Source organism: Ambystoma mexicanum, chromosome 9, assembly GCF_040938575.1.
Source record: "Ambystoma mexicanum isolate Mex_15411 chromosome 9, UKY_AmexF1_1, whole genome shotgun sequence".
Taxonomy (NCBI): Eukaryota; Metazoa; Chordata; class Amphibia; order Caudata; family Ambystomatidae; genus Ambystoma; species Ambystoma mexicanum.
Window position 1 is genome coordinate 627,828,946 of NC_090931.1, and position 13,842 is coordinate 627,842,787.

Genomic DNA, 13,842 nt, shown 5'->3' on the forward strand with positions numbered 1-13,842 from the left:
TTTTTGCTGGAGGAAAATCCTCTGGTGTACTTCCAAATTAGTAGAACGGCGGTTCAGTAATGCGGCAATAATGGAATTACTGCCACATTACTGCCCTTTTCTATCGCACCGCCATACTCGTAATGAGGCCGATAGAACAAACTGAAATAAATAGTTGCACAAAGGTCGCAAGTGCCCTTCAGTTGGAGGATTCAGACAACACATTGTTCATCTAAAAATGACCATTTCTCTGCTGTGACCTTTCAGGTTTCCAGATTCAACATTAGCACCTGGGGCAGGTGCCAAAGCCAATCAGCTTGCTCAAATTGCAGGCTGAATCCTACAATTAAAGCCCAAGTTCCAAGGAAGCTGTGACCACCCTCCTTGCCACCTTCCCCCACCATCTCCCCTTTCATGTGGTCTCCGCTCCTTCCCCTCACCCCCCTTAACCTAATTCCTCTGGCGATGGCACCACCGCTACTGATGCTCCCTCCTCCCGGGCCACCACGGAAATGGAAGGGGGGCTCCCCATGGAGCGCCGCCTTCCGTTACCATGGTGACCATCTTAGCTGAGTATTTGTTTGAATGAACGGGATGCCACAAGCGTGCACCCCATTCATTCATACAAGTAGATTGCTATATGCACCCCAGGATTTTAATCTGGTGTACTAACAGCAATAACACCGTAGCCTGTGGACTGGATCGGGTTCAGAGACGTCTTTATGAGAGGGCAAAAGGGGCTTGTGCCCCAGAACCCACATTGGGGGAGGGCGGGGGCCCATATGGCTGCGTGATTCAAAGAAGTCCATCCCCATTATTCACAAAACATGCCAGGATGTTTTATATTGATCTGCCAAAGGTCTAATGCTGCCTGAATGTTGTTCACAACCACATTCTGTTCTGATCAATTAATCCTGTAAAGAAGTCTGTGTTCACTGTATGACACACAGTGGAACTGATTCTTAAACCCTTTTTGGCGCAGGTGATGAAGTGTGGTCATGTAGCTTACATTCTCACATTCCATTGCCATTTTTCACTCCCTTTGCTCATTTACGCAAGTAAGGGAGCATGTTTTTAACATTTCAATGCGCAGCCTGCATTAACAAATAGGATGCGCTTCTCAATATGAAAAAAAAATATCGATCTTCAGTTGAATTGGGTGCAGAGGATGGCCCAATGCACAATAGGTTAATTTCTGAACCTTTCATGCCTTTTCTTTGAAGTGGGAGAGCAATGGTGTTAACCGCTGCTCTCTCACTTGCATTTCTATCCTTCAAACAAGGATAGAAATGCATTTTATCTTTTACCTGATTTCACAGAGACAGGAGAGCCTGTCGCTCTGAAATACACTCCAAGCGGCAACTAGATGCTTTGAGTCTGTATTAGTGTTGGAGTGTGTATTTAAGGCTGATGTGCAGTGCATCTTTGCACCGCTGTCCAGCCACCCCAGGAATGTGCAAGTCACCTTTAAGACTAAGTTGACCTGCGTATTTCTAAAATGAGCGCAAATGAAAAAAGCGCATCCTCTGCACGTAATCTTTGGGAATCTGCCCCAGCTTGTCTGTTCACTGTAGCACAATTGCTGTAGCATCCTCACCCCTCCGTGGGGAATACATTGATCACGTGCAATCCTGAAAGTTGAACTGCATAGTGATACATTTGAATGCCACAGATGTTGAGAAGATAGCTTAGTGTGTTACACACTCATTACAGCGGGTTGCGTTCAAATGCCACATCACAGTACTGAATTCCAGCAAGGAAGACTCAGCCTTTCCAGTGTGCCAGGTTGATAAACTTGTGTGTTTGCATGTGTATTTTTTTTGTGATACGAACACATGCTGTTTTACAAAACAATGCTCCTCATTGGACAGCGCTAGCTATAAAAAGTAACATAGCATCATTATGAAACATGTCTAGAGATTGATTCCACGAAAAAAGGGTGGTAAAAACTCATAGCAGCCTCCACTGAAGAGCCCAAAGAGTGTTGGGTTTATTTAAAGCTTTAAAATACAAATGAAACCGCCAGATAAAATCTTTTAAGCTCACACAATTGATATTCTGGTACGTGAATACTTACCTTGATGATGGATAACATGAAACTGGAATCGTTATCGTTCTGCATAACATCCTTCTATAAAGTTTAAAAAAAATATTTTCAAGGTTATGTGATTTGTGCTCTTTCCAAGTCAGTGATACAAAACCTGTCACTTTTTTAGTTCAGAATAATTGTACTTTGCTCTATGATAAGAACTTGGAAACAATGTGTTGAGTGCAGAAATTGCAGATTGGCCCAAATCACAGCTTCACCTCATGAGCAGTGTGTGTGCTCCTGGTCAATTCATTTAATTGTGTGGGGCCAAACCAGTCACAGTTGCCATTCCCTAAACATTTCAAGTTGTCAGCCCCTAAAAGTGATTTAGTTCTCAGGATATGCTCTTCCAAAAAAAAGTCTCACTTACGGTTTAACTAGATGTAGCGTTGCTTCATGTTTAGTAATAGTGGCCTTGAAATATTGCACACCACAAAGTCATTTGTTTCTTCTCGGTCTAATATCAATACAGCTTGAAAACCATAGTCCTCTTCTAATCTCAATCTATGTTAGCATGCATGCACCCTTCTGCTAGCATGTAATTTATATCCACTATCTCTTCTATGCAATGGTGTATGCACCTTTCCCATTGCTTCCAGTCGGTCTGCATGCTTGAGCACTTTCACATTCTGTTAATATGAATCCCATGTCTAGGCTGGGGTCGCTGTCGTCATCTAAAACTGCACCCTCCTTGTGGCTGTATTTTTAGTTTTGGTTATTAGGTGGCGATACAGAACCACCTATAAGTCAAAACTATTGCACTGGAGTACAGCAAGAAGGGTGATAGGATGTGAGGCGGGATACACCCATACTCACCCATTTACTGCCCTTGGCAGTGCTAATCTCAATGGCCATTCCCACCCACTACCAGCCCCTCTGCAACCAAAAAAACACATCCTCCTAAAATCTTTTTTAGCTAGCTTTATGAAGCTGTAACTTCAAGCTTTGGTCTGCCCGCGTTCCTTATAAACAGTCTTCTGAGAATGAATGGCTTCATTGCATTTTTAAATATGTTACTGTTGCAATAAACCTGTCTTACCAAGTGTGCCTTCAGCCACTTGATTTATAAGCAGTACTCACGTCCTTGCACTGAAGGTCTGTTAAAAACAAGCATTGGCAAAGCCAAATGTTTTAACTTGTTTATAGTTATTAGGAAGGCATTTTTCAGGCACTGCTTTCATATGCCCAGGGGCTCACACCATTTTCCAGCTGTTGCCATCTCATGGCTAGGTGGTATCATTATGGCAGCGCGTGGCACATGCCTTTCCCGTTCCTACACAAAACTGTTGACTTTGCCATTGGTTGTTAAAATGCGTCACATGTGTACTGTACCCTTGTCATGGACTGCTAATGCTGCCTTTGAAATGCCACTTGTTTATTATTCTCATTCCAGCAAGTCTGAAGAGGGTAAGTAGGCTGGAAGGGAGTATGCATACACATTTTGATTGCGGCAAGGCACCATTTCAAGCTATGGGGAAGCAAATAGAGACTTTGTATCCCTTCATTTTTTTGGTTCTTGTGGGGGGAGGGGGGACCAAATGTGTCTGTGCCCCGGTCCCCAAAATTCCTTAAGATGGCCCCTCTGGGATGGCAACATCACTGGGGCCTGCAAGGGCCTATAACTTGGGCCCCTGGCTGTTACCGCCCGATCTAGACTGTCACCACAGCTGTTATTTCTAGAGTAACACTGACTTACACAGTAATGCCCGAGTTATCATCAGAAATGGGCACGCTCGGTGGAATGAACAGAAGATTTTAATGGGCACAGATTGTTATAATGTGGACCTTTACTGGATGAACTAAACTTGCTATGATAGCATGACAGACTCAGTCTCAGTACACACAAAGGCACTCGGAAGAACCCATGTTTGCTGGGGATTGCCATACAACAGACATTTCAAATCTTTCAGGATCGAAGTTTAGACATTTCCTGCATCACACCTCAAGAACGACAAACCCATTATTTCAGCATACACTGTGCTGGAGGACGGGTTCCAATAACTTTTTGTCATTACCTGCATGGAATGATGCACTCATTTGGGAATAAAAGAGGGAATTATTTCAGTTATTCATTTAAAACAGATAAGGTTACAAAGGAGGATCGCACAGGGGCAACGTGCTCGTTTTGGAAGCAAGACCAGCAGAGAAACAGAGGTTCGAATCCCGGATCTGTGCTTAGAAACCCGGTATTAAGCGCGTTATAAAAACACAATATGACAAAAATAAGCCTTTGAAAGATCAAATTGACAGCATTTGAAAATATCAATGCTAAGCTATCAGCACAACTAATCACTTTTCAAATACAACGTATCACAAGGAACTACAGCCAGCTGCAAAGGACACCTTAAATGCCCTCTAAAACTAGAAGTCTATAAACTACAAAACAGCAGCATACACATCAATGTCCTACTCTTCGAAGTGCAATCACATCTTTAGCTTTACACACACACACACACACACACACACACATCTACTTACCACCATACATTTGCATTCCCTAATATATCTCCACAACTGCAAAATTGTACAATGTTACAAATTAACAGCAAAATCCTGAAACGTTACAAAAACATATGTTATATAAATAGTTACAATACAACACCCACACAGAGACGTAGAGCCATTTAACGACGTGATGGCCAGGCTCTTAAGAACAAATGCTGGACAATCCTTTGACAAAAAAATCAAACACGTCTACCTGTTATCCCTTCATGTACTCCCCAGGTCATCTCAACCTAGTACATTTAACAAATAGGTACTAAGTCACCACAAAACACCATAACTGCAAAAAACATATATCAATCACAATTTTATTTCATATAAATCACAATTCATCGTATTACTAGGAATTTTTTCAAAATAGAAAAAATTCCTAAAAGCCTTTTACAATAATTCTCATAAAAAACAATTACCATACATAAAACAACCTGTGTTGTGCTCAACCCTGTGACATCCTGCCTATACAAAACTAAATCATGTACAGTACAATAAAGGACATCATCCTACCTCAAGAAACAAAATGGTCAGTAGCTCACGGGTTCCCTTTAACTAAGGGATACCATATGTAAAGTATACCATCTACTCAGTAAATAGTTACAGCACACGCACTAAGAGGACACAGTTACATTGCAGCAAGCAATATCTCTCTCCCAACATATTAATTGCAGCTTTTAAATACAAGACACTCATTGCTCACACAGTGTAACTCATATTGTTAGGCTAAAGAAAAGCATATAAGAATCAACATGTGAAAACACATTATTCCCTTAAAAACGATATCGTACAAAACATGCACAACACTTTAAACATGTGTATGCATTACAAATACCCAAACAAGCATGGCTATAAAAGTAAGTACAATGTTTTACAGTATGTGAGACATTAGTTTAGGAGTACACAATGTCACTGGATTTGTATTTACACACAATAAACATATGCAAATCCAAATAATAAACATAAAAGATAGCACATGATTTTGAAAGGGGGATTTAGGGGTTACTTTTTCCAGCTAGATGTAATTTGCTTTGCTACACCATTTGGAAAGAGGCTGTTTGCGTTGGTAACTTAACGTTGGCATTTCCAAACTTTGTAGTGGTTTGTAACATTAACTGTTTTGAAATTTAAAAAGAACTGAACATTTTGGTGTAGGTGCAATGCAAAAGCTTAAAACCACTGAATTCACCAGTTGAAATTAGCAATGCAACCATAACACGCCCCCAACATGCACAGCTCATGATACCACACATGGCATTACAGATCACATTCAGTATTTTTGTATTTGTATTTATTTCAAGAGCACGGTTGTCATTTCTGATCAGAAATGACTTACTTAAGCACATTTGCAGATGTGGAAGACCTGGAAGGGTGCCTGTACAATAGCACAAAGAGGAGACCAAGTGAAGAGCCAGTTTATGATGAGGACATGTACCAGGGACAAAATAAACAGAAACAGAATATATTTAAGAAAACAGGGGACTTACAAAGGTAACATCTAAGGGGGCAAGTGCTTCAAACTGTAGAGAGGTACTCATTTAATATACAAAATGACATTATTAAATGTCACTGGAGGCAGTGGTGGGGTCAGGCAGGGAGGATGGGGGAAAGGAGAGTGGGAGCTCCCTCTTTAGTAAGCATGTGAAGTTTAAGCCAAGCTTTAAAGAGATCCACACTTGGGCTGGTTTCATTGTTATTGGCAATAGGCCCAGTGGAGCGGGAAAGTAGACAGAAAGAGCAGAAGCAAGAGGAGGCACAGGGAGTGTATGGGTTGGTGAGGTTGAGTGCAGAGGAGTATTGGAGGGAAAGAGATAGTGAGCAAATGGTGATACAATCAGACAGGTACTGGGAAGCAAAACTGTTGATAGCTTTGTAGACTAGGAACTTGAAAGGAGAGTGGTTGTCCATGGAGAGCCAACCAGCATGATGTTAGCAGGCAGAAGTGAGGGAGGATCAGGGTAGTTTGTTGAGAAACTTGGTAGGCTGTTGAGAGTGCAAATAGCTAAATTGAGGACTTTGTCAAGAGGGAGGAAGGAGTAGAGGGCAAGGCAATAGTCCAGTATGTGGAGCACAAAGAGTGGAGATTATAGGATTATAGTTTTTGTAGAGTTGTTAGTAAGAAAAGGATATATTTTCAGAGTGCTGAGATTAACACGAGCAGCAGAGGCAGTGGTAGTGATGAACTGTTGCAGCTGTAGGTCTCTATCAAAGAAGACCCCAATTTTGCGGGTGCTGGGAGAGGGAGCAAGGAGAAGATCGGGAAGGAGATAGGAGAGGGGAGGGGCGGGGAGGGATGGCATTGGAAGCTAGGAGTAAGATTACTTCTGCTTTTGAAAAGTTCAGCATGAGGCTGCTGAGAGCCATCCAGTGTCGAATTGCAGCGAGGCTCTATGTAATCGGTTCCGAGATTGCTGCGGTGAAGGAGGGACAGGAGAAAAATAGTTGTCATCAGCAGAAAAGTGATAGTGGAAGCCAAACGATGAGATGGTTCTTCCTAGGGCAGAAGTAGAGAGAGGAAGAGCAGATGTCCAAGGACTGATCTTTGGGGGTCACCAACAGGGAGCGGGTCAGAGGTTTGTGAGTACAAATAGATTTTAAAGGATTGACCTTCCAGGTAGGAGGTGATCCAGGCAAGAGCAGATTTGCAAAGCCTAAGGTCCAAGAGAGTGAGGAGGAGAGAGGAGTGGTCGACAGTGGCAAAAGTGCCAGCAAGGCTCAAAAGGATGAGTATGGAAGAGAGTTTGTAGTAGTGAGCATTGAGAGAAAGTTGGAGACATGCACGAGTGCAGTCTTGGTGGAGTGTTTACTACGGAAGCCAGATTGAAGTGAATCTCCAATGCCATTATCCTCAAGGTTCTAAGTGATCCGGTGAAATGATAAAGTTCCCTCACCTGAAGGATTTTCACAGAATTTAAAAGTTTTTCAGATGGAAGGTTCCCACTAACTTTATTAGCAAAGTTGCTTTTGGTAAATCTTTGTTTATAAAAAATAATATACTACCAATATGTGTCCATACCTATTGGTCACTGTGTCCAAGGCACTGACCTTCACTGCACTGACTGGAGGCCATGCCCCCAAAGCACAGTGACTCTCCCTGCATTGGCTGGAGGCCATGCATCAAGGCACAGCGATACTCCCTGCATTTCCAACTGGCCATAACCATTGCCATGCTTTGGGCACACTGGGGCTCATTACAAGTTTGGCGGTGCAAGAAAAAAGTGGGGGTAATTGCATTACCCCCACTTTTTGGGTGGTTACCACATTACTGCCATTTTTCCTGCACTGCCAAAATATAACTTTGGAGGTGAAGTGGAGGATTTACCTCCAACAAAAAGATGGCTGTGAATCGGTCAATTTTCCGCCCAAAACTGTCGGATTCACAGTGCGGTAATTACGTCATGGGTAAATGCGCCAAAAAGCTCAATTGAGTCAGCTGGTCTCCAAAAATGGAGAATGACCACGACTCCACAGGAGCAAGTGGATCTAACGATAATCGAATTTGGCAGTATTTGTCCAGATTCTCTTCCAAATTACCACCAAACTCGTTATGAGGCGACCCTCCCAGCACTGCCCTGAGTGGTCATTGTGTACAGGGAATGTTCTTCTGCCATTGCCAAGCACAGTGCTCCCACTAGTTGTCCTCTCCTTCTAGTTTGATGTCCATATGCTCAGAGATTTTACTTATTATTTTCAAGAGTTCCATATGGGAATTTCAACCTCATGAAGAAGATCATCTAATATCCTATGTGGCACCAAAGTGAGGTAGTGCTGTAGAGTTGGTTAAGTGTTAATTGCTGGTAGTGTGATGGATGTTTAGACTGAGTGCTTGCAGTAATATTAACATTGGTATTCGCAAATTTGGTGGTAATTTGGCTATAAATTCACAGAATTACCATCAAACTCAATTACTGTTACCACTAATTGGTCCCGTGGAATTGCGACAAGTGTAACAGAGGTGGTAGGGTGGTGTAATTCACCATTTTGGGTGTCCAAAGGACTCTAGAGATTTTTGTCAGATTTATTGTTGGCAGAATTACTGCATTATAAATCTGACGATTTATTTTTGAGGTAACGTGGAGGATTACCTCCGGCAACAGGCTGAAGGTGAATCCACTACTTTTCCTCCTAAAATCAGCAGATTTACAATGCAGTAATTCCATTGGCAGTAAACCTGCCAAAAAATTATAATTTGGTAGTGCGGGGAAAATGGCTGTAATTCTGTTAACGCCAAAAAGGTGGGGTAGTGCAAATACTACAACTTTTTTCCCACACCGCCAAACTTGTAATGAGGCCAATTATCTTTTTGAGTAGTAACCTTAACACAAACAATGTCCCAGATAATGAAAACCAAACCAATGCGTCTGTCCAAGTCCGCATTCGTGGTGAGGCCTCCTTAGCCTTTCACTTTACAGAGTCTTTCCCGGAGTTCCAGGCTTTTCAAGTTCTGATATGGCGGGATGGGAATGGCTCTTTTGCCATTCATGATCTTAATTCAAGGCCATATCTCCTTGGATCTATCAAAGAGCATATTGTGCTCCGCTGTTTTTGTGTTCTCTATCCTCATACCTTTTAGCGCTGCTTTATGAAAAATGAATTGGGAGGTGTGCAGAAGAAGTACCGCATTGGCCGGTTGCTTATTTGTCAGTCCTTTGTATCAAATATGACTTGGCCATAAATAAATAATAGTCCAGGTGATAAATGACAAGGTGTAAGAGGAAGTGCTCATTACAAGTTAGATTTGCTATACATAAAGACCACTTTAGAGTCCTAATATCCAATTAGCATATTACCACCACAAGTTCCGCATAATACCACCCTCACTCTTCAAGCGTTTCCCCTTTAAGTGTTCACTGATGAGCTTGCTCTCCCCCTCTACTCGCTGGACCCTCCAACCACCTCTGTCATTCCAGCCCCTCCTTCCTCCATTATTCTCTCCTTGCCAAATACCTCCAGAATTCTCTTTTCCTCAACACCAGCTCCTCCGACAACTCTAACTGGCTGAGGTCCCTTGGGTTTGTAATGTTGTGCCTCTTTCCCTGTGCTGCACTTCCTGCGGGTACATTCACCTGTGTGAGATAACTGTAATGGGCACTGATTGGTTGCTGCACTTGGGCTCACCTGCACTTTGTCTGGTTTGAGGTGTTGGCTATGGCTTTGGCGCCATCTTGGAATCCCCTGCCTCCTTGCACCTATCCATGTCTGTGCAGAGTTCAGTGTTCCTGTGGTTGCAGCTTGTGAATCCGGAGCTGAAAAATGTTCTGTTTCTTCTCGAAAAACTTCAAATCCTTTTTAAACTTATCTTTCCTTTTTCGGGTTGGCTTTTACACAGATAACACTGGCACAATTTCCTATTGAAAGTGAATTAAAATCCACTGCTGAAGGTCTTCTAAACAGAGCAGGTAAAGCATCCCTTGTGTGAAATGACTTCCCCTGATGAGAGGGAGGTTTAAAAGAAGACCACCTCCATGAAATTCTTTCTTCCCATCTTTAACCCTGAGTATTCTTGCACTGCAAGCTGTCACATTTCAAAAGCAACATGGTTTTGACCGAGCTCCCCTCCTGACTATAAAGCTGTTTGCTAGTGAGGGGATGTGCAGTCTTCTTTACTGCAGGGAGCTGTGAGTGACCGCTGGGCCTTCCTGCTTGGGTTTTATTCCATAGACACGCTGCATGTAACTGTCCTTTGCCTTCAAAACAGGGAAGGGAACCCATATGTTCTCCTTGGGATGAAGGGTCGGTGTTAAAGGGAAAACAAAGGGGCGTAGTACAAACCTCCAAGCCGGCTCACTCTGTTCTTTCTAGTGTTCAGTCTTTTAATGGGTCCTCTATTCTGTGGTGCTCATTCCCCTTTCCTTGGGCTTAAGGAAAAAGCTTGGGAGAACTTTCTCAAAAGTGATGCACTGGCTCCACCAAATCTCCGAGAGAGATTCAGGTAGAGTTATGGGACCCTGCAGATTCTTCCAGCCTGAATCGGGCCAATTCACCTTTATGAGCCGGAAATCTTCAGAGGAGCTCAGGCAGATTTGTGGAGAAGAAAACCTAAACAAAATCACTTCAAAGGCTTCAGAAAAGAAAGAAAAGATTCCAGGAAAGGGAGGGGTTGGTTGAGGCTAGGTAGCAGGTTTGCAAGAGGAACTGGAGTCCTCTGCATCTGTGAACTTTATCCAAGTAGGACAGCGTGTCAAACTCTGTAGTAAGAGATTTAATGCTCCTAATGCAGTGCTATTGGTCTGACTTGCAGGTCCGAGGTTTGAACCTGGCAAAGAAGTATTCATCTATCAGCTGTCGGAAGTTGATAAAGTTAGTAAAGTTAAAATGGGGAATTGTAAGATTGCACGTCAGTCCGGCAGAGTCAGTCACATGTCAGGGATGCCTGGATTTACCTTTCTCATCATTCAGAGATCGACACATTATTTTATTATTGAAGTTTATAATATTACAATATAGGGAATTCATAACAGAGATGCACCTGCAAAAGGCAATTGGTATATGGACGAGTCATTCATGCATTAGGGCTGCATGAAGTTTCATCCTGCTGAGTTTGCTTATCGACCTTCTAGTTTTCTCTGTCCTTCCTCCAGGATGCTAATGGTTCTCTCATTCTCCAACCTCCTAGACAGCCCCCTTCCAAAGAGGTAACAATGCTCTTTCCAATCTCCTTAATACTCTGCCTCCAACCAGCAAAGAAACTCATTCTCCATGTGGCAACATTCCCCTTTCCATCCTTCTACACAATTCTCCCTTCAGTCTCCTTATACTGTCTCCAGAAGGTAACAATTCTCCCTTCAACCTCCCCAGTAACCTCCTTTTCTGATGGTAGCTTTCTTCCTCTAGTCTCCCGATTATAACTTTCTCCAGATGGTTACTCTCTAACACCGATCAGCAAACGGAAAAGAAAAGACCATGAATCGAGAGTCGAGTGTCACAAGAACAATTCAACAATAAAAAGTACCTTTATTATAATGGCTAGATCAATAGTTCTCAAAATGAGGGGAAAAAGCATATATGGAATTGTAAAGAAAATGTGCATCATCACAAAATCAATTGATCAGAGTTACATAAATGGTACGACAACGTTAGAATTATAATTGTGATCCATCAGAAACTCAACCACCAATTCATTTACGACAAGACCAACATACATACAAAGATAGGCACAATATGGAGAAAATACAAATCCAAAAATGGAAAGCTGTTAATTCAATTCATCATGACCAATGAATTCCACCATGTGGTAATATGCATGATGGTATCGACAGAAACTCCACATTCAATGTATGCATTCTGTAAAACACCCTAAATGTTTCTGTCCCTACTACTATGAATGCTGGACATTCGCAACCAATCAATCTCCCTCGCGTGGTCGCAAGAAAAGATAATGCTACAGTACGTAAGAGTAAGCCCCTTATCTTTTTTGCCAAACGTTACAAACTCATAAAGATCATATTCTTATTCCTGCTTCAGTTTTTAAGAGATGTCCTGTGGTGCGCAATAGCCCTGTATGTCATTTAGCAATGCTGCACCCTGGATTAGTCTAAACAGTAACTTCCAGGCGACAGATTTCTATAATTTATGATGGTTTGTACTGGAATTATTGAATTGTTTCTTAAATAGGAGCTGGGTAGCCCTTCGTGTCGTTTTTAAAACCATACACAGTGACATGCCATGAATGGTGAATGGTCACTATTCACTGGTTCAGAGGTTCTTAAGTCATTATATTCATAGCTTGGCTTAACGCTAGGAGTAAATCCATCCAACGCGGCGCTTCCAGAATTATTCTGTGTTAGCGATTCCACTTACACAAAACTCTTCCATATAACTGTCCTCCTCCACCGCAACTTCCTCCTTCCAACAATCAACTCCCAGCTCTCCCGTTAGCAGACCTCTTGCTTGCTAATCTCCTCCAAACACCTTCCTCCTAATCCTTTGCAAAAAACCACATACTTTGTGACTGTCAGGTCCCAGCGTACGATCCCACGGAAGTTGAAGATGAACCCCACTAAACCCTAAGGAATCGAAGTGAGTTACTGTTGCAGTAGCGGCTACCCCGGGGGAGAAGGGGAAATGGATACAATTAAAAGTAATCAGATCTCAGCTTGTTGCCCTCTGCATTCTCTGGTCTTCGCTATGTGCTTGAAGGCTCTTTAGAAAACTTTCTTCTATGTTACTTTCACAGTTGTGATTTCTCGACTAGTTCTTCCTGTATTACATATCTCCTACACTGTGCAGAGATCATATTTGCAAGGAGAGTTCCTTAAATGGGTTCAAGTCCTTAACGTTCTGTTAAGAACTTCCTCAAGTGCACATTGTCTAGCTCTTGTGTAAATTATAAGTGTTCCCTTTTTCATTTGTCTGACTGTATCTGCTCCTGAGTTCTATTGCTGATTCACCATGCTGCCCACGCTATTCAGCATATTGACTCTGTTTTGATCAATAAACCTTTGACTATGCTCCCGTGCATCCTTTAGCTCAGTTCCTCCCACTCCCCAATTGTTACTGTGCTCCCATGCTCGCTGAGAAACTCGGTTCTCAATTTCAAGCTCACTGTGCACACCGCGGGGTGCTTTTTTTTCTTACATGTCCCCCGCTTTCTGAAATAGTAAGCGGGGGGGCCCCACAACCCCGACCTCCGTTACTGCGCCCAGGTAGAGCACGGGACACGCCCACAAACCCTGCTCTGCTTGGTTGCAGTAAATTTCACCCTCATTTTGTGCGCCTCCAAAGTCACAGTGACTGCGCTGGTGCACAAATGAGGGCGACATTTTTGTACAATGCCCTGTCAACTCCTCCTTCCGTACTTGCACTGTCCCCACCAATCTGAAAAACTCATGGGTACTCCCACTTCTTAAAAAAACCTCTCTAGACACGAGTACTCCTGCTAACTATAGACCTATCACAACTGTCCCCTTCCTGTTAAAGATCATCGATAAAGCATCCTATACCCATATAAAATCATACTTGGAGACCAACAATCTACTAGGACTCCAACAATCTGGCTTCAGACCCCCAACATGGCACAGAAACAGCCCCGATTGACCTGAAGATTCAGATCGATGACCTGAAAGACAAAGGTAAATCTGCCCTCCTGCTTCTGCTAGATTTGTCAGCCACTTTTGACCTGGTCGATCATAAGGTGCTTTGCAAACATCTATCATCAGCGGCCCATTTCGAAGCAGAAGCAACGGCTTGGATCCAATTTTTTCTTAAACAACAGCTCGATGAGAGTTTTCTCACCATCATCAGCAGCTGATCCTATCCCCATAACCTGCAGAGTCCCGCAA